Source organism: Martes martes (genome assembly GCF_963455335.1).
Source record: "Martes martes genome assembly, chromosome: 8".
In the NCBI taxonomy this organism is placed as follows: Eukaryota; Metazoa; Chordata; class Mammalia; order Carnivora; family Mustelidae; genus Martes; species Martes martes.
Window position 1 is genome coordinate 12,937,985 of NC_137895.1, and position 22,346 is coordinate 12,960,330.

Here is a 22,346-nt window from a genome sequence, read left to right on the forward strand (position 1 = left end):
CAAGGGGAGATGGAGAGGAGAAGGGAGTTGAGGGAATTTGGAGGGGGAGGTGAACCATGGGAGACTGTGGACTCTGAAAAACAACCTGAGGGTTTTGAAGGGGTGGGGGGTGGGAGGTTGGGGGAACAAGGTGGTGGGTATTAGGGAGGGCACGGATTGCATGGAGTACTGCGTGTGGTGCAAAAACAATGAATACTGTTATGCTGAAAAGAAATAAAAAAATAAAAAGATATGGGGTCTGTGCATCTCCTGGGTTGGAGACAAAAACTTCCCAACAATATGCAACAGTAGGAGTGATAATTTAAGTTTTATTAAACGCCTGTGATATGCCAAATACCGTGTTCTGTGCTGGAGATGTGAAGGTTAAAGAGAATAGTTCCGCCCTGGTTCAACAATCCCAAAATTTGGAAAATATGAAGAAAAGGAAAATTTTACTAATTATCTTAAGACCCTAACACAAGACTTAGTATTTTGGTGTATTTCTTTTATTTCCTTTTTCCCTTAGTTCACACTATAAGGGCATACTTAGATGGTGCTTTTCTCCATTGAACTGGGGATCTTCATCTTATCTCCCCTGATTTCTTTATGTCTCTTTTCTCCCTGTTTTAAAAGTTGATGTGTGTAGATGATATCAAAAAGTTCACTTGCTCTCCAGCTTCCCACTGGTCTTTGCCAAAAGGGGATCTTAGAAAGTTATTGAGGATGTAAAAATTAATAAAGGAAAACCTTATCAAAATGGAATTGGGAAGTCCTGAAGTGCTCTCAGGCATGTACCTTTTGTCATAGCTTAGCTTTTTTCATACCTTGACAGAAAGAAAAAAAAGAAGAAAAAAAGCTTACTTGATAAATCTCAACAGGAGGAAAGATTTTCTCTTTGCCCAGCAATAACCCACCCCTGAGAACCACCACAGCTCAGCCAATGAGACCCACCAACACTGGGCCAAAAAGAAGTTGCCACACCCCCAAACACTCCCTCTCCTTCAATGGACTTTCATTTCAAAGGGTCCCTCCTAGCTTCCTCCTTTTCTCTGTAAAGGTAGACCTCTTTCCTTGTTCTGAAGACTTACCTATGGTTCGCAGTGGTTTGCATGTCCTGAGTTGTAAATTCTTCTGGTATTCCTGGATAAACTCATTTTGCTAGTAAACTAACTAGCTATTTTTATTTTTAAGGTTGAAAGGGAGAAGGAGGGGAATGAAAATTAGAATATTTACTCTCCTGGATCACTCCATAGTGGCTGGCTTCAGGATGGATGTGTCCCTTGGCTTAAAAAAAAAGTCACAGCTCCTCTGAAGGTTCACCTCTCCACACAGCCCCTTTCCTGCACCTCATCAGAGTTAGAGATAGCAAGAACTCTTTTGCTAGCTCTTTATAATAAGTTTTCCTATACTCTGCCCATACTTTTGTATTTCTTACTTGAGCCTGTCTCAAGTCATTCTAATGTGAACTCATCATCTGTTTCCTTCCAGAACCCTGACTGATATACCTACTAACATCATATAAAGCATGGGTGAATATGTTGGGTCCATAATCAAAGGAGCGAGACTGATACAAAGCGAAGGTCAAACAAAGCTTTATTTCACGCCAAGCATCGAGAAACAAACCCACCAGTCAGGGCCATCTCTTCCAAGAGGCAACGACCCTTCCCAGCCTCACAGACTAACTTTTATAGAGGTGGTTGAGCCCGGCTTATACACAGGTGGCCAATGAGATTGCAATACACAGGGAAAACTGCACAGTCATGCTAGGTCAGCAATACGGGTGGCCAATTGAATCTCAATTTACCCTAGTAGATATATGCGTGCCCCAATGATTGGATGTCTCCACCCGACCTGGCCCACCCTTGTATCTGGGCTTTGCAAGTAAGTTCCTCTGGGAGGGGCAGAGTCAATCTAAGTTTACAACCAAATGGCTCCCTCTGGCTAACCAGGCCCTTGCAAATATATCAAAATTGACTCTGTTTCCTCCTAGTTGTTAATATTACTTATAATTATTATTTTGAGTTATGCTACAGAGAGCCTCTTGCTAATATGTCTCTTGTGTCTCTTCTCACTCTAACATTTAAAAATATTTTTAGCTTAGGGGCACCTGGGTGACTCAGTGGGTAAAGCCTTTGCCTTCAGCTCTGGTCATGATCTCAGGGTCCTGGGATGGAGCCTTGCATCCGGCTCTCTGCTCAGCACAGAGCCTGCTTCCCCTTCTCTCACTGCCTGCCTCTCTACCTACTTGTGATCTCTCTCTGTCAAATAAATAAATAAAATCTTTAAAAAACATTTTTAGCTTAGATTCTAAAAATTGCAAATGCCCCTTAAACTTATCTGAAGTCTTTTCAAGTGTCTTAGTACAAATTATGAAACTGTTTTCTAAAAGCATTACACAAATTCATACTACTCCATGCGGTAGCCAAGTGTGATAATTTCTTTGTACTTCTACCAATATGAAATATTTTTATTTTAAAACTTGTACTTCATTTTAAAATCTACCATCCTTTTAATTGTTAGTGAGATTATATCTTATCCCACATTTGTTTATCAGATATATTTTCATCATATGTGAATTTTCTGTACTTTTTCCATTTATTGATCTATGTATTAGTGTTTTTATATTGATTGATATGAGTCATTTATAGAAGAAATTAACACTTTGTTACTACTTGCTGAAACTATTGTCTCAAGTCTAATTTTAACTTTTATATATGTCTGTGTGTCAGGATTTAAAAAATTAAATTGTAAGTGGTTGAATCTCTGTTAATCTTCTTTGTGCTTTATTCCATTGCTCTAAGCTTGGAAAGTTCTTACTTCTCTGGAGATTTAATTCTTATTCACTCTCTTTTTCTCTAGTTTTTCTAAGATTTGATATTTTTTATATTTAATTATTTAACCCATCTGGAATTGATTTCTCTGCATGATGTGAAGTAAGGGCCTAAAATTGATTTTTCCCCCTAAATTGCTACCCAGGGGTCCCAGAACCATTTGCTAAATAATCCTTCCTTTTCTCATTGATGTGTGATGTCTCCTTTATCACATATTAAATTCTCATACATACTGGAATCTATTTCTGGGCTATCTATTTTGTTCCATTGATCTGTCTATCTATTCCTGTCTATCTATTCCTGCCTATTCCTATCTATTCTAGTCAAAAAGGATTCCTTTAGATATGTTTGGAGTAAGAAGATATTCAAGGAAGAGAGAAGCTATTTGGAATCAGCTGTAAAATTTTGATGTTATGATTTTTAAAAATCATACTTCTTATTTTTCCCCTTTTCTCTTTTCTTTCAGGAAACTATCTCATTATAAAAGAAAGGTCAATGTTAGTTAACAGGGTATTAGAAGCTAAAATGGATGAAAGTTACAGAAAAAAGAATTAAAATTTTCATTTACATTTTTAAATGAGCACAAGTCTCCTGGCCTAAGAAGCAAGTTACTGGTATCTTCCATTATCCAAGAATTGTGTCTAAACTGAAATCCATGATCTCATTCAATCCTCAGATCATTGCTTTGTGGGGCATGTGTTATTATCCCTATGTTGTCACATCTCCAGAATTTCTCAGGCTTGGAAAGCCCAACCATGATTCCAAGTAGACCCCCAATAACAAAGACAGAACACACTATTTCTCCGGCTTCATCCTCAATTGTAATGTCAGAGCTACAGTACTCTTCATATTTCTTTTTTTTTTTTTTATGCTCAACTAGCCAACGTATAGTTCATCATTAGTTTTTGATGTAGTGTTCAGCGATTCATCAATTGTATATAACGCCCAGTGCTCATCACAACATGTGCCCTCCTTAATACCCATCACCCAGTTACCCCAACCCCCCCACTTCTGTAACCTTCAGTTTGTTTCCTAGAATCCAAGTGTCTCATGGTTTGTCTCCCTGTCTGATTTCTTCCCATTCAGTTTTTCCTCCCTTCCCTTGTGGTCCTCTGTGCTATTCCTTATGTTCCACATATGAGTGAAACCATGTAATAATTGTCTTTCTCTGCTTGACTTATTTCACTTAGCATAATCCCCTCCAGTTCCATCCATGTCAATGCAAATAGTAGGTGTTCATCCTTTCTGATGGCTGAGTGATATTCCATTGTATGTATGGACCATATCTTCTTTATCCATTTGTCTGTTGAAGGACATCTCAGCTCTTTCCACAGTTTGGTTATTGTGGACATTGCTGCTACGAACATAGGGGTGCATGTGCCCCTTTTTTCACTATATCTGCATTTTGGGGGTAAATACCTAGTAGTGTAATTGCTGGGTCATAGGGTAGCTTTATTTTTAATGTCTTGAGGAAACTCTATATTGTTTTCCAGAGTGGCTGTACTAGCTTGCACTCCCACCAACAGTGTAAAGGGGTTCCTCTTTCTCCACATCTTCACCACTATTTGTTTCCTGTTTTGTTAACTTTTTGTTGTTGTTAACTTTACCATTCTAACTGGTTCTTCAAGCTGAAGATGAAATGTTGGAATTTTCTCTTGAACACATAGCCATTAGTGCTCTAGCTATGGAAGAGAAATACCATTTGTGGATTAACTGCTTTGTTCCTAGCCTTTATTAGGTATTTTACATGGATCTCATTTAACCATCATGCTACTGTACAAAGTAGGTGTTACAGCTCCTATTTAACCAATTAAGAAATTGAAGATCAGGGAAGTCAGACCAAGTAGAGGTCATAACTGTCCTTCAGGTGTTTCTGAATCCAAAGCCCACCACTTTCCACTACAGCAAGACCACTAGAAAGTCAGTGCTATGAAAATGGGCTTTTGGTTTCTGTTTATGTCTACATCTTTAGTGCTTAGCACATGTTTGGAAATCAATGTACATTTGTTGAATAAAAATGGATCAAAGAACAAATGACTGAATCATGCTTCATCTCTAGCCTTACTTCAGAGAGAAAGACTCTCATCTTTTATCCAAGTAACTTTGATTTAGATTCTCCTATACATGTTTCAGCATACCTTCCACTTTCTCCTTGGCTTAATAGGGGTATTAGCATATTGAATTTGGAAGGGTTCTTAGAAGGTGGTTTTTCAGCCTCCCACCAACGTAGAAATCCTTTTTATAGCATCCTGGACAGATGGTTGGCCAGTCTCTGCATGAACACCTCCAGTGACAGAAGACAGAGGAGAACAGGAGGTGGCCTGCTTTATTTTGGAAGCAGCTCTGATGATTGGAAATGTTTTCAATGAATTGAACTGGATTCTGCTATGTCAGTAAGGATTCTTCATGTTGCAAGCAGCAGAAGGCAAAACTGAGGTTGGATTTAAAAATAGTGAGAACTGATTGACTCAAAAACTGAAAAGTGCTCAGGCGAGTTCCAGGTATAGTTTGAGTCAGCAATCCATAGTGTCCTCAGAGTTCTGTCCCATTCCTCAGGAAGTCTCTGTGCTCTGACATCTTCCCTGGGATGCTTTTCCTTTGTGATGGGAAAAAAAGGCAAGAACATATTTAGGGACTTCTAGCTGCATACTACCATTACACAGAGGAAGAGAGAAAGAGCTTTTATTCCAGCTAATCAAGCAAAAGTTATGAGGCTTACTGTTGGGACAGGATTAAAATCTAATTAACTTGTGGGTCCAGGATAATGAAACATGGTGACTGGCTGAGCTCCAGTTAACGGTTCCAGGACTGGTATGACCTGGAAAAGGAACTCTAATGTATACCGTTGGCTACCCTACAATCTTTCCATCCTTCCAACAGGAACCAGATTTTATTCATGGATCTACTCATTGGCCATGCAGTCCATGTGACTCAGAGGAAGTCACTCTACCCCTGCATAAATTCAATGGTTACCATCTGATTAGACTAATATAATCTATACATGAATACCCCTGGTGACTGCTATTGGCCTAGGGGTAGGCCATAAGCTAACTTGAACCAATTAAATAGGGAGGAAAGATGGAAAGGTTATATTCTGTGCTTGGAGAAGAGGTTTTCCTCTCTCCTTCATGGAGATGAATAGAAAAGTGTGTAGTCCTGATTGCCACCAGCATCCACTTTGTGACAATAACCATAACTGGTCAGACTTCAGACAAAGCTACTGCTATAGGCAGCAGAATGTACATGAAAGGACCTGGTTATCAACAGTATTGTTGAACTTCTACTAGTTTTACACTTGAACCCCTCCCACCCTTAGCTCCTGATGGCCTCATTATTTAACTCTTCTTGAGTATTTCTCCTTATTGAAGTCAAACTTATCTTCACTGGCACAAGTAGAATGGATGTTGGCATGGCTATTGACAGGCGGGTCTGTCATCTGCCCATTGGATCAATTTCCACTACTCAAGAATTTAATAATGGGTGTCTTCTGACATGGGGCAATGCTCTAATCACCTCCCATGCCTTCCTTCCAATGCTCACAACTTCTGCCAGCCCTAGGATTGATCATGGTTTGTTTTGCCCTGAGCGGTTGTGTCACCAGCCCTTAGGGACTCAGTCTCTGGTTTCCCTACCAGGTTAAGCACTAGCACGGTGTTGCTGTTTGACTGGTGTTGACTGTGGCCCTCACTGGAGTCTGTTCTGATGTGCTCACAGACAGGGCTATGATCCCAGTTTCCCAGGGCCAGGGAGTGAGTCGGAGAGAGAGAACAGATCTCTGAAAGCCTGAGGATGTGTTTCTCGGAGGTGTGCAGCAGAGAGTGTGTAAATCTGCCAGTTAGCTGCAAATGAATACAAATCAGCCCTCATTTGTATTCATTGATTCCATAAGCAAGCGGGTTTGGGAGGCTGCAAGGTGTAGCACACTCCAGATGAGGCGGGAGAAAGCCTGACTTCTGGTCTCGGCCGTGCCTCTAACTTTAAGTGAAGTTGGGCACGTTATTTGCTGACTGAGTCTGGGAGCTTTCTCTGGGAGGCAGGTTCATGAATAACTCTCTGCAGAACAGTCATGTTCTTATGGGCTCACCAGGCCCAGCCTTGAACCCTAGCTCCACCACCTGCCAGCCGTATAGCACTGAGCGCGTTCCTTAAGCCTCTGAGCCTCTGGTTTCCTTATCTGAACAGAGGAAATAAGGATACTCCCTCACTCAGAGGGCTGTTGTGGAGATGAAGCGAAGTAGAGCCCACATTTCACATGGGACTTGGCACAGAGTGGGCGCTAAAGCTATGTGAGCGGTTCTTGTCGATATGATTCTCTCATAGGGCCATTGTAACGAAAAAGTGAGACTTAATTTTTCCAATGGATTGAACCCCCAGAAGTAATCATAATCATATATTGACAATAAAAATGCATTATGGATTTAAAGGATCGTGGATATTGAGCAGTGAATAGCAGTATACTAAGAGAATAGAAACGTCTATCTTTAGACTAATGAGATTTTAGAGATGATTTAATCCTGGTGTCTTGTTTTATACGTGAGGGTGCTAAAGTACAATCACACAGAATTACTCGCCAATATCCAGAGCTAATTAGGGGCAGATTGGGACCAGAAGCCAGATCTCCTGACTCAGATATGGTTGTATTTCCATCTGCTGCATTTTACATATGAAGAAGCCAAAGTTGGAGAGTGAATGAATTGCCCATGGTCACACAGGTCAACAGTGATAGACGGAGAACTCTTATTTATGTAACCCACATTTCTGGTGCACTTGGTATCTCCTGAGCACTGTTCTTGGTGCCTTGTGTGTCTCTAACCATTTAATTCTCCCTATTTCCCTATTAAGACCCTCACTTTTCAGATATGGAAACGGAGAACAGACAGGTCACATAAATTGCCCAAGGGTGCACAGGCCACACCCATGTTAGAACCTAGACCATCTGGCTTTGGAGTTGGCACAGTCCCCAATCTCAGTGTCCTTCCAATAACAAGTCTGAGTTAACCAGGTGCAGCCCACACAAGGTTCACCACTAGCACCTGCAGTTTAAGTGCGGCCATGACTGGAGACTAGCCCATGGTGGCATACTGGACTACTGATCTGCGTTCCACTGGGGAAGGAAACTGCCTTGCCCTCCATCCACATTCTGGAAGAACCACCATTGGACCAGAACTGACATCAAGCAGCAATCTACTGGCTCATTGGAGGACGTGGGGCCAGGTTTTAATGTCAAGTCCGTATAAAGCCAGAGTGAGAAATGGGGGCCCACCTGCTCACTGGATTCTCCAGGTCCAGGTGAAGTATTTGCACCAGAGTGGCCTCCTTTGTGCTGATTAAACATTCTTGGACCATTTCAGGGCAGTGGAGGGGGACCCAGTAGGAAATCCTGGGCTTCTTGGTAATCTGGGCACATGGGGAGCTTGACAAATTAATTGTGCTATTAAAAGAGATGTGACTTTATTTGTTCTGCAACTAGTTACATGAAATAATAGCAGGGACATTTAATGAGAACTTACAATGCTCCAGGCACAGTATCAAGTAATTTACATAACTTAACTCCTATAATCTTTGCAAGCCGGAAGAGTAAACTGTATAATCCACCCTTTACACACAAGGCGACCAGCCCCAGCAAGTTAAATCACTTGTTCAAGGTCACAAAACTAGGGTGTGGCAAAGTAGTCATAATCAGTGTTTCCAATAGCAAAGGATATCCCTTTACACTGTGAAACACATCCATGCTTAAAATATGTAGGGAGAAATAAGATCGTAAACAAGCTAGATAAAAGGATGTCTGTGTGTTTCATTCTCTGGCCAGGAATGAACCAAACAATCAGTGTGTCTTGCCTTTAAGAGAGAAGGTTTTAGTAGAGGTGTCCAAAGTGGGGGGCGGGAGGCCCTACTGAGCAAATAGGCTTGCCAGGTGAACTTGGCCAAGTCAATTTTCTTTTTAGTCCAGAGAGCAGCCCAGCTGGAAAACTGGGCACAGCACAAGAGCCTTTTCTGAAAACCAAATCTCATAACTGAGCCAGGCTTTGTCCCTGGGAAAGAAATTGCCACAAAACGGAAGGCAGGAAGGGTCCTTTTCTAACTGCAAGAGCTATTTCAGGGCTGTGTGAAAATGCTGTGCCAGAAGGCGAAGCAATTAGCGAATCCTGATACCAGGGGCTGCTTCTCTCCCGGGCAACGTCTGTGTCGGAACCCGCATCTGCCAGCCTACCTTGCCCAGCGAGGACAGGGGCTGTGCCAGCCTTGCTGCCCACACGATCCATGCCGGGCACACTTGGCAGGGCCCTGCTGTCTCCCCGAGGGCTGTGTGGCATGACCATCTTGAGGAAGGGACAGCCTCGAGGCCCCCAGGTGGCGCCCCCAGGTGGCCCCCCCAGTCAATGTTAATGCTGCCAACACAGCCCCTTGCCTGTAAATACTGACCATGGCTCAGAAGGCAAGAAAAGCCCAATAAATAAGATTGACGTGGACACTGAGCATATTAGAATGTCTTTGCTGCAAGGCGTCTGCAAAATGTGTTTGTTCAACAGAACTAATAATATTTGTTACCACTGACTGAGTGGGGACTCCGTGCCAGCCCCTTTCCAGGGCTCTGTGCACATCGTCTCAATGGATCCTTCTGACCACGCAGGGAAGAAGGTATGATTGCAGGCTCCATGCTCCAGGCTGGGGAACTGAGGCCAGGAGGCCAAGTAAGCTGACCCACAATATTGTAAGTGTCAGAGCCCAGGCAGGGTTAGACTCAGTCCCAATCCTGAAAACTCTCACTCCACACTGCCCTCCCCCACATTCCACCCCCAGCACGGCGAACCCTGAAGCACACACCCCAGACAGCCAAGCCTGGTGGAAAAGAACACACAGAGAACACAGTTGCCTGTTGCATAGGCGTTAGTGCCTATAGATTCACACTCATGACTAGTAATAGCACACTTTCCCGAGGGTGATAAATGTAGAATGTGACTCGGTCAAAGAAGTGATTCTCAGAGTAAGTTTTTGGAATTTTAAGCAAAAACCTGTGTATTCTTTTTCTCTCTGGGCCTAAATCTCATCTCTAAATCCAGAGGGCCGGACAGCAGAATATCTGAAGTCCCTTCCCAACCTCCAAAACGGTAAGATTTCTCAGAAAACCTGCGCCACAGACGTGCTGGGAACAAAGAGAGTGCAACCATCCCGGGCGCACAGAGATGGTATATTAATGTTGGGTCTATTAGCCTCTGTCCTTATTCCCACAAATGGTCTCTTTCTCCTTTTCCGTCTGTCCAAATCCTCTCAAATAGCATCATCTCAAGTCATGGACCATCTGCTTTCTGAGGCCTTCTATAAGCCACTGAGCTAGAGCTAGCCTCTGGTTCCTCCAAACCATGTGAGCTAGCCCCGTATGAGTGCCCCTCTCTGCTGGCCTGTCGCACACCAAGGTTGAGAATCCCATGCTTGCTTCTCTGGACTGGCCAGCAGATGTGAAGAAAGCAGGTGCCCAGGTCGTGGCTGTGGCTGGGGTGGAGGAAGGAGGAGCATGGCAATGAGGGACTTGCGTGTAAAGACTTGGGGAACAGAGGAAGGGGCGAGATGGTTCATAGGTGCTGAGTGTGACACTTTGGGAAGAGTAGCACAAACCTAAAAAATAATATTAGGAAATCTTGGAGTCAACGCATTCCTATCCCTTGGCATTTTTAAGTAAGAACACTGGGGAAAATTTGTTTGCCACTGATTACCTCTTGGTAACTAGACTCTTTCTTTGAATGTGACCCTGTGCAGGGACTGGGCCACGTGGAGCACTGGGATTTATATGGTTTATATCAATGATAGCTGACACTGTGTTCCCACCAGACCCTAAATCCATCTTCCTCCCACCCCGGGCCTGAGATTTGCCCCATTGCCTATGGTTCTTTTCACATCAGTTTGCTTTTGTTCTTATTTTTCTTTCTGCTTGAAATTCCCATTTTTTTCATTCTCTGGAAGCCATATATATATATATATTTTTAAGATTTACTTATTTATTTTAGAAAGAGAGAGAAGGGGAGAGAACATGAGCAAGTGGATGGAGGGGCAGAGGGAAAGAAACGTCAAGCCGACTCCCCACTGAAGATAGAGCCTGTCTTCAGGCTCAATCTCACAGCCTGAGACCGTGACCTGAGCAAAATCAAGAGTCGGACGCTTAACCGACTGAGCCAGCCAGGCACCTCTGGAAGCCATCTTTCCAGACTTACCTGAAGCATCACTTTTTCAAAGTCTCTGCTGACATTTTAGCCAGGTGTAACTGTCCGCTCACTGTTGTCGGCACTGTAGTCAGGATAGATATGTTCAACGATGGGTGCAATAGATTTACCTCCATTGATTTGTTTACAACATCTGTCACCTCCAGCACATGGTGGGACCAGAAGGCTGAGACCCATAACGGATCTGTCTTTAATCCCCAACACTCAGTAAATGTTTGTTGAATTTGCAAAGATGAGAACTTTCAGAAAACCTAGTACAGAGTTTTGTAAATTGTTAATAATTAATAGTATCTCGTATTTACTCAGTGTTTACTGCTTACCAGAGAGTTTACCAATGTTTTTTTTTTTTTTAAGATTTTATTTATTTTATTTGACAGAGAGAGAGAGATCACAAGTAGGCAGAGAGGCAGGCAGAGAGAGTGAGAGAGGGAAGCAGGCTCCCCGCCAAGCAGAGAGCCCGATGTGGGACTCGATCCCAGGACCCTGAGATCATGACCTGAGCCGAAGGCAGCGGCTTAAACCACTGAGCCACCCAGGCGCCCTTTACCAATGTTTTTAATGGATCATCAGATTTAATCTGTTCAACAACTCTTTGAATAACCTTATGCAGTAGGTTCTTCTATTATTGCCATTTTGCTATTGAGAAAAATGAAACTTAAGAAGATTAGCTCAAGTCCTTGCTACTAGTAAGCAGCTGAGCCAGGAATCTAAACTAAACTGAGCTCATGTATTCAACCTCAAAATTATATTGTATCAGGAAAGAAGAAAGCATAGAGGGAACAAATTATATGTAATACGAGAACAGGGGCTGAGTATTACCAAGGTGAACTAATGAGGTAACATATCTAAACTTTAAAGAAGCATGCTTCAAAGTCTTGATAGCCACCCGGGGAAGCTTAGGGTATACCAGGGTAACAAAGCTATGATTTGAAATATTCCTTCTCCCTCTCCCTAGGAGAGCTGCAGATCCTGGAGCATATTCACTTGAATTTCTTCAGCAAGAGTAACCAACTCGAAGACATCTTTGCGCACTAAGAGAGGGTGCCCTATTTAGAAAGAGTCAAAAGTCACTGGGATCCACACCTGGTGGGCTATAACGCAAGAAGAAGAGCCCCATTCTCTTAATTAAGAAATGGAATGCAATGTTATGGTAAGAGAATGGTCTCTGAAGCCACAAAACCCTTAGTTCCCATCTCCTCCCTGACACTTCAAAAATGCGTGACTTTGGAACAGTCAAGTAACTTTGAACTTCTATTTCTTGTAGTAAAATGGAGTGATAATAGCACCTACTTCCCAGTGCAATTTGTTGTGCAGCTGACACAAGATAATGTATGTAAAGGACATGCACAGTGCTTGGCACATGACATAAGATAGGTCTCTGGCAGCTATGACTTTAAAATCAGCGAGCCTTACTTTGACGTGCACGTATGAGTGTGTGCTCATGATGTAAAGGACTCAGAGTCAGAGATCCAGAAAACTTCCAAGGCAAAACTGTATCATGCAAGGTCTACAAAGAACTCCCCTGTGAAGGAGAACCTCCATGCTGGTGCACTAATTTAAGTAGTTTACGAAATCAGGAACATCTCCTTTTGGACACACGTCATACATCTCTGTGCCCTCTAAAGTGCTTTGTGCCCAGAAAGACCTCATCAAATATGTAGCTGGTTGATCGACAATTTGAGAACTTGGATGGAACTTGTGGTGGTGGGAAAGCAAATACTCTAGATTTGTCCCTCCACATCAGCTGGTCACCTTCAAGTATTCTCTCTTTTGGGTTGCCTGGCCTGGAAAAATGAAACATGGCATTTCCTAGGTACACTTGCAGCTAAGATTTTGGATGCGATTCTGGTTTTGAAGTCAGACACGCCTGGCAGGACTTGACTCAGTCCTAAGCTAGCTAGGCAGCAACAATTGGAACATTCAGGCATTGTGTTCCCGATACTGACCTTGCAACATCTCTATGACCCTGGACACAAGAGCCCCTGCAGTGCCTTCTCCTTAAGATAGAGGCAGTAGTTCCTCTGGTAGCCAATTCTACAGCCAATTCCTCTGGATCCTAATAACCCTCTGGATCCTAATAATTCCCTGAATTAAATCTCTCAAAACTTATTAAAGGGGTCCTGTCATCTACCTCTAAGCCCTGATGGATACTATATTTGGTACCAGATATAGCTACAGACATTAGACTCCCAAAGATGAAAATCTGAGACAGGTTGTGTCAACTGGCTGGATTGAAGGTAGTAAAGCCCTGGTTCCCATCAGAAAAAAAACAAAATTAGGAGGATAGAGTACCCAGTGGTTAAACAGTCCTTAAGTGTGCATGTGTGGTCATCTGCAATGAAGCAGTTCCTGGAGACAGAGCTTTGGCAAACAGAGTGGTGGCTGCTTTGGTTCTGCCAACACCAGGTAGCTGGCATCTGACGAAGGTATGATGAACTAAGGTAGTCAAGGGTGCAGTAGGTCTGACTCGTCTTTCTCTCCAGAGAGGGCAACTTGTTGGAACATCCACATTATTCTCCCCTTAACAGAACTGCACATGTGCCTGATATTGGCGGAGGCCCCCATGACTCTGCCATGCCATTCATTCTTCCAAACAGAAATATTATAGTTTTAAGTAAGGGATCAGGTATGTGTTTACAAATACAAGTGAGTAAAAATTACTCCCCCAAATGAATGTTAGTCATTTTAGGAAGAACACAAGTGGCTTTATGGTCTTTATGGATATGCCACACTAGTATGCTTTAGGTTTTCCCCACATACTACCCAGCCTCAAGTTTGAGAAATGCCCATTTATCAAAGGCACATGAGGACACCTGCTTGCTCCGCCTCACTTCTTCCCTGGCTGCTTGGCAAGTCCCACCAGTTGGGAGGGTTGGACTCGTCCCATTGGTGGCATCCATGAGGATCCCCCTGAGACCCTTCTTCCCAATCTGGAATCCTGTTTACTGCAGTGTGTACTGAGGCTTCCTCTTCCTGATGCCAGACAACATTGTCTACACAAGAACAAACTGAATCTGTGCCACGTGATCATTGCCAGACACCCCCAAAGTTGATGGGTTAATGCAGTGGAGATAAAGTTTCTCCAACTCTCAGTACATTTGGCACATTTAATTCCATATTCTTACTTACAAGTTTCTTCCTACATTACTTTTTTTTTTGTTTGTTTGAAGTGCTGTAACCATTCTTCTTTTAATAAGACTTGGGCAACCACAGCTCAGTCTTCCCGTGGGTCCTCAACAAAGCAGTTTCATTTCTCCACCTCCTGGCCACAACCACTTGGAGATCAAGGCTTCTGCAGCCCTTCCTCTTGAATGGAGACAGGAAAGAGAAGCTGGACTGCTGAGTATGTAAATCCTCCCTGGCAGATAGCCTTTGTTGTCTCTTCTTGGTATGGGGAGGCTCAATTAAGGGCTGAACTCTAACCCTGAAGCCCAAAAGGCTTAGAAGGAGGCTCTGTAAGGTATCCATGGAGAGCATATGGAAGGTTAAAGAAGAAAGCTAAAAGGGATCTCTGTGAACAGGCCTTGATTATGGTAGATCTTTTTTTCTTAATTCAAAGGATACAATGGTAGCCCCATGCTGTCACTGGCAGAATCAACCCTAATGAAAACTAATCTCTAGAATGTTTCAGGGCTTGGGGTTCCTCAACTGGACCAAGGAAGTGTTTTAGTCTTCAGGGCCATTTGGCTACACATCAGAGATGACGCCTAGAAACACTTACTTTAAGAACCAGTGGCACCCAAGCTGGGCAGAATAGAATAGTGATAGGTTACAATGTGCCAGGGGGTGGTACCTGGAATTGGGGTTTTGCTGTCCTGAGGCTCACAGCTGGGATTCTTTCCTTTTCTCTATCTTCCTCATCCTATCTCACTTTCTGATGGACTCTTCAGTGCCCCTGCTGGTACTAGAACTCAGCTTAGGACCTGGTTTGTAGCCCAGACTGTTCTGATCCAGGCTGGTTGAAATTACATGGCTTCTACCAGAATGACTCAGAGTACGGTTCCTTCCTGAGCTTTCGGGAGGGTTAGGGGAACACGTACTAGATTCAGCCCCCATGAGAGTGATGTTCGCACTGATCAAAATTGCTATGAACTCTGAACATGCTATTCTCCGTTCTTGAAATGATGCCTTTCTTACCCTCAGGTCTTTGCTCCTCTACTCTAGTACTTTCTTCTTCCCTGCCCAGTGGCTGACTCTCACTTAGACTGCCCACTTCAGGCTTTCCCTCAGATGTCACTTCATCAAGGAAGAACGACTTGACTTTCCATGTTCCTGCCATCCCAGGTTTGGTTGAGTTCTGGCTTCCATGACCCTTGCCTTCTGTCGTATCACTTAGTGGTCCATTGCCTTGCTTTCTCCCCCACTAAACTTCCATTTGACGGGGGCAGAGGATGTGGGGGAAGGCAGGCAGAGGAGTGGCCAACTGGGCTCTGAGGTTCAGATCACGAAAAGGCAGGGGTCTCACACTAAGGAGATGGGAGCGTCTATGTGACTCTAACGCAGGGGCGGACAGAGTGGAACCCATGGGCCAAATCTGGCCTGCTGCCTGTTTTTCTACGTGCATTTTATTGAATACAGCCACGGCCATTCACTTACTTGTGTTTGGCTTAGTTAGTTCTGCAAGGGCGATTTCAGTAGTTTTACAGGGGCTGTCTGGCCTGAAAAATCCAGAATATATACTCTCTGGGCCTTAACAGAAAGTGTTTGCAGACCCTTGCCTTAAGCCAAGGAGCGACATGGTCAGATTGATATTTTGGGAAGATCATTCCAGAAACTGTGTGATGCTCTGAATAAGAGGTCATTTGGAGGAATAAAAGATTATGCTTCTAGAAGACTTGAAAACCTCCAGCCGGTTTGCTAAAACCCCAAATCCCTCTGTCATGTGCAGCATTATGATGATTTCGCCTCCTCATTCTCACTTGTGATCGTGTTTATGTTCCAGTCTCTAAGAACAAATTCTTCCAGGGCATTTTAATGTTTTGACTTCATGTCCTTCCTGTCCCTCTCACTGCCTGCCCCCTATGGCTTAATAACTGAAATTCAATGCATTGTTGCATGACTGTCCAGCCAACCTGGAGATCCACCATCATTCTGTTCACGCCCTCCGAGTGTCCCTCTAGATGAGAGCCCATCTGCAGGCAGGAGTGCAGAGAGGGGACAATCAGGTCCTCTGTCCTACCTGGAGCCCTAGCAAGGACCAAGTAGAGAAGGTTTTATGCTGTTACATCTGCATGTCTCCTGCCTTCAGAAGATCTATTTTGAGGTCTTTTCCAGGCTGTGCCACCAGGTAGTCAACTCCTTGACTGAAGTCCCAGAGAGAACAAAGCAAGAAAGTGAGGCAAGGGTTAGATTTACTCCTGGCCACCAGGAGCCCTTTAGGAGGCTAATTGACATTTGCAAATGAAGATTAAGGACCAGGCAAACAACTCAGCAAGTGATAACTGCAAAGCTGACCTAATCTTAATGAAATCGGCAACATATATTTATATAAATCATAATGACTCTTGCTTGCTTTCCATGTAATTTGCTCAGATGGGTTTGGAATGACACAACCAATTGTTCTGCCAGTGCCTTTGCCCTATTTTGAAGAGCTCCTCAGCAGCCCACGCCATGCGAACAATGACATCCTGCTGGTCCAGAGGGACCTCAAGCCCGTTGCAAATGCAGTATGTTTAACTCCTTATCCTCCAGGGAAACCCAGGACTATCTTCTAACCTGAATCTCGGATAGGACTCTGCGTAGGGGAATGTGGGTACGCTGACTATTACTGGGGTCCCATTAGTAATAATTCCCTCCACCCCATACCAAATCTCCAACTGGATGTCCTCAGGGATTCCAGGGTTCCCAGAATCAAGTTCCTTAGCATTCACTGCTGTCATTATGATTCAGCTTGCCGATCTGCACACAAAGAAGCCAGATACATGCAGGTCATGGCAGGGCATGGAGAAGGTAGGCTGACGGTATAGCCCGCATCCTCCCTGTGATTCACTGCCTCCCCCAGCAACCCATCCCCTTCATCCCCCTCCTGTCCCCTACCACAGGCCTCCTCCTTGTCTTTTTCATTCACTCGTTCTCCAGAAGTATTCTGAGGATGGTCTTCATCAAAACCAACTCAGGTATTTGTTGAAAAATTCTCTAAATCTCTTGGGGTGAAGCCCCAGAGTGTGCTTTTTGAACAAGCTCTTTGAATTATTCTTACACTCATTCAAGTCTGACAACTGTTGTGCTTAACCTAGATATTAGAGGACTTTGTTCTTATACCGTCGCTTGGATCAGTTCTGTTTTTAATTTGGCCAGTGCCCAAGACCCTTTTCTATGATATTGCAATTTCTTTCTAACCATGATTGAGACTACTGGGGGCATTTCTGATCCTATCTTATTCTTCTATGGTTAGAGTTTTCTACATGTAGTTTCATCCAGCCGAGTCAGACTTTTCCCCACCTTTGCATGGGAGGTTCTACAGCACATTTTCAGATCTCAGTTCAAATGTCACCTCCTCAGAGGGGCCTTCCCTGACCCTCATATCTGAAGTTTTTCCCACGGCTCCATATCTCCCACATTGTTCTGTTTCTTCTCTTCAGAGCATAGAGCACACTCTGTAATCATTTTTGTGTATTACATCCAATGGGAATATAACTTTCATGAGGTGAGGATCTTTGTTTGTCTCAGCCCTTCTGAATCCCTATCCTAGTCCAGTGCCTGACCTGTGTAGACACTCAGTAAACATTTACTAAATGAATGGATGAAAGAACATTGCTGTGTTTAAGGAAGATGGCAGATGTCAAGAGGAGTCAAGTCATAGACATTATACTGAGCAAAAGTTCTGGGGTTACCAGATGACCAGGTGGAGGCAGAGGTGCAATGCCTCACTCCAGTGCTCAGGGCTACCACCATCATGGGGCTCTAATCTTATCCTTTATCTTATCCTTTCCTAATCTTAATCCTTTTGGCTCCCCTCTTATCCGTCCTACAATATGTTGATTTATAAGAAATACTTATTTGGTCTTTCAGATGACCAAAATATATTTCTTGAATGTATTTGGTCTTTGCCCAGGGTTCTTGGCTCAGGGCTCCTAAAACCTTTGGAATTTCTTGTGATAAGGTTGATAGAGGTATCTTTTGTTATGTGAATGAGATAAATTTGGACCCCATCCAAGGGCAGAGGCTGGTTGCCAGGAGGACCAACTTTAGGATTAGAGGTTGGAACTTTCCATCCCACTCTCCTGACCCCTGGGGAGGGGAGGGGCCTGGAAATTGAATCAGTCAATGGTGAAGAATTTATTCAGTCAAGGCTATGCAATTAAGCCTCCACAAAACCCAAGAAGTCTAAGGTCAGGGGCTCCCTTTTTGTGAACATGTGGAGGAATGGGGACACTGGCACCCGTGGAGAGGGCGTGGAAGGTCCGAGCCCCTTCCCCAGATTTTGCCCTATGCATCCCTTCACCTGGCTGTTGATTTATATCCTTTATCATATCTTTTAACAAACTGGTAAGTGCAAGGGGGTATTTCCCTGAGTTTTGTGAGCTGCCCTAGCAAATTAAAAGAACCCAAGGAGGATGTGGTTGGAAACCCCAGTCTGTAGCAGGTGGGTTAGAAGCACAGGTACAGCAGGGGTTTGCGACTGGCCTCTAAAGTGGGGGCTGGCCACTCTTATAGGACTGAGCCCTCCCCCTGTGGGATCTGTTGCTGCCTCTGGATAGACAGTGTTAGAATCAACTTGGGTATTTTAGAATTGCTGCGTGTTATGTGGGGGAAACCACCCCCACATTGGAATTGGGTCTGGGAAACTAAAAGCGGAACCCTACAAGTACCCTGTGCTCTGCTAAGGACTTCTTCTTCCTGAACCCCTCCTTTGCCTCTAAGATCTTTCCCCAGCTACCCTTCCTCTAAGAATTCCTACCTACCTCATAATCTTATTCATTTCAAAGAGCTATGCCTAGGACTCCATCCAAACATATAGAAATATTTAGTAAGTGACCTGTAGGTGTTTTGCACTGGGGCCGAGGGGCTGAAAAAGCTGCCCATACCCCCCTGGATGACCTCAGGAAGCCACTTCCCCCCCCAGCAGGTCTCAGTGCCGTTGCCCTGGGTGTTCGGATGTTGTCTGTGGGCTCCTCCAGCTCTGAAAGTACTCTGACGCTTATAGTGGAACTGTGGCCCCTGTATAGGGCCAGAGTAGACAAGAAATATCTGGGGCAGACTTCCTGCATTTCCTCAAATGCTGGCACATAAGAAAATTCTGCTCTGCCTCTGATTAGCCCTTGTCTTCTCTTGCCTCGGTGCTTCCCAGACAGCTGGGCAGCATTTAACATTGGGCAGAAATCGATGCAGCCAATTTCTGAAAAACAAACAAATAGCCCCAGTGTCATGTTGAGGGTGATAATAGATTAGCAGCACCTTCGGATCAGAGAAGTCATTAAATATTGGGATCCCCTGAGCACTTACAGGAAAAGAGCTGCCAACACCAAGTCGAGTCTGCCCCTCTGGAGAGTGTTCCTGAGTGTGGAGCTGCAGAGACGGTCATGGTGATGAGTGTAGGGCCCAACCAGCCCAGGGCCTGCACACCGTCTGCCCTTTTCAGGGCCCTCTTATGGGAACGAAAGACATCAAAATTAACTTCATTGTCCTTATATCTACATCCATTCAAGACACATCTGAGCTGAGTGAGAACAGGCCTCCCAGGGGTTCCTGAAAGCAATGGCCCATAAGGGCTTTGGGGACAGACAGACCTGAGTTTGAATCCTGAACCCTCTTTTTTTATTGCTAATGTGGTCATTGATCACATTGCTGAACACCCTAGCTCCTTCTTCCGTCGAAGGAGCCTTTGTAAGACTGATTAGATCACCTGTGTGAAGTGTGCCTGCCAGCATGCTGGGGTTACTGAGGGTATCAGGAAGTTGTGTTTCTTCTCCCTTTGTCTGTTACTCAGATCACTGATGTGAGCCAAACCCGTCAGCTTCAAATAGACATTCTTTCACCACATCCCAGCCCCCAACCCTACCTTTTTCAACCCAGGTGTTTGGTGGAAGGTCTGCAGCTCTGCTCTGGTCCACAGGCCAAATTCATCCCCAGCTTCCTGACCTGCCTTTCCTCACTTGCAGATCCCCCCAGCCTAGAGCTTATCAAGGTCAGTCACGGCTAAGCTGCATCCCAGCCTCCCTCCCAAGACGGAGAGTTATTTAAGGACCCGTGGATTGTGTTTGTTTCTGTATGCCTATTCCCAAGCGAATCGCCTGGTACATAATAAATGCCCCGATTTCTTGTGGCCACGAGATTAGAAACAGTACCCTAGAAGACGGCGAGACACAGTGACGGCTGGAGATTCAACTGCTGATGGCTTGGCATAGAGGTCAGGAGGGACACATAGCTCTACTGGCTACAGAAACCCAATATACAACCACAGAACCTCATTGGGAAGAAATGCCTTTTTATTCTCCACACACTCATTCATTCAACAGATATTTACTGAACATCAATGTTGCATGAGACGCTGTGAGGCAGAGCTAGAAGCAAATTTCAAATCCAGTCTGATTCAGCTCAACCCAGCTCAATTTGGAGAGGAGAGATGAGGCAGCTAAGAAGTGGAGTCCCTGAAAAGCCAAAGACATCCCCTTGGCTTTCAGGAAGCTCCAAGTCTGGCCATAGACACAAGGTGGAAAAGCGAGGCGTAATTACAGATTTAAGACTCTAACCATATGATCTGTCACGTTAGTGCAAATATTGTGTCAGTTTGTTATTTGCTTTTTATTTTGTTTATGTGGATTTTGACACGGAGAAACTTAATTTCTATGTAGTCAATCTATTAGTCATTTTCTTTCAGCCTCTTGGGATATATGTGTGTGTGTTGTGAAGACTCTGATTGTTTCTGTGCTGGTAGGATTTTTTTTTTCCCCTAACTGACAATTTTTATTTCTGTTCACTAGGACTAGATTACATGTATAATACAAACTTTTTTTAAATTTTATTTTGCAAAGGAAGTCACTTTAAAATTGAACAAAATGCACAGGAATTGAACAAAGAACCTAAGTATACCCAGGAAGAATGAAAATGTGTTCCAAACCTCTGTGTAAGAAAGCAAGGAAATGTGTATTTATTTCCTTTAAGAATTATTTCCATGAAAAATATCCAACAAAATAATAATGATGATGAGGATGATGATGATGATAATAATAATAATAATAAAATCTTGGGGTGCTTGGGTGGCTCAGATGGTGAAGTGTCTGTCTTTGGCTCAGGTCACAATCCCAGGGTCCTGGGATCGAGCCCCACATTGGGCTCCCAGCTCAGCAGGGAGTCTGCTTCTCCTTCTTCCTCTGCCTCACCTCCTGCTTGTTCTCTGTCTGTCTCTGTCTCTTTCTCTCTCAAATGAATAAATAAAATCTTTTTAAAAATGAAAAATAAATAAATCTTAACCTTGGGGTACCTGGATGGCTCAGTGGTTGAGTGGTTGCCTTTGGCTCAGGTCATGATCCCAGGGTACTGGAATAGAGTCCCACACTGTACTCCTTGCTCAGTGGGGAGTCTGCTTCTCCCTCTCCCTCTGCCTGTCACTCCGCCTGCTTGTGCTCTCTCATCTTTCTGTCAAATAAATAAATAAAATCTTTTTAAAAAATCAAAAAAATCTTAACCTCAGCTATATTGACAATTGATTTCACTTCTTTCTTGACCATTTTAATAAGTAAAGTATGATTGCAAAAATGAGACATGTGTGAGGGTAAGAAGCTTCCGTGTTGGGACTGGGCCATCAGAGGAGGGGACTGGGAAGTTAACTTGGGAATCAGTGTCAATGTGCAGTTGTGAGATCCTTAGAATGTAACTCATGAAACCAGTATAACACCTGTGAAAATCTGTGTTTTTATTTCCATTTTAAAGAGGAAGATACTAAGACTCAGAGATGCCAAACTATTTCCTCTAAAATGTGTGACTGGTGAACTGTACATTTGAAATTCGAACCTGAAAATTTAGATCAAATGTAAATGGAGACCCTTCAGAAATTTCCCTGTGTGGAGCATAAGAACCCCTAACCATGCCTAAAGGCTACTATTTTTCCCTTCTAGGGAAGCAGATGAGACTGCTACAGTAACATGGAGGCTTGAAGAATCCTCAAGCAGACAAAACCACATAAGCCTCTTGAGCAAAACTAAACCTGACTTAATTCAAGGACATGAGCGACACTTAACCGAGGTTGTATCTTGCAAATACCTCTGATAAGTTATAAACAAAACTGAAGCCATCTTTCAAAAATAGTACAAGATAATCACTTTTAGCCACTCCCCTGCCTTTTGGAAATACCCATTGTAATAACCAATCACTGTAAAGG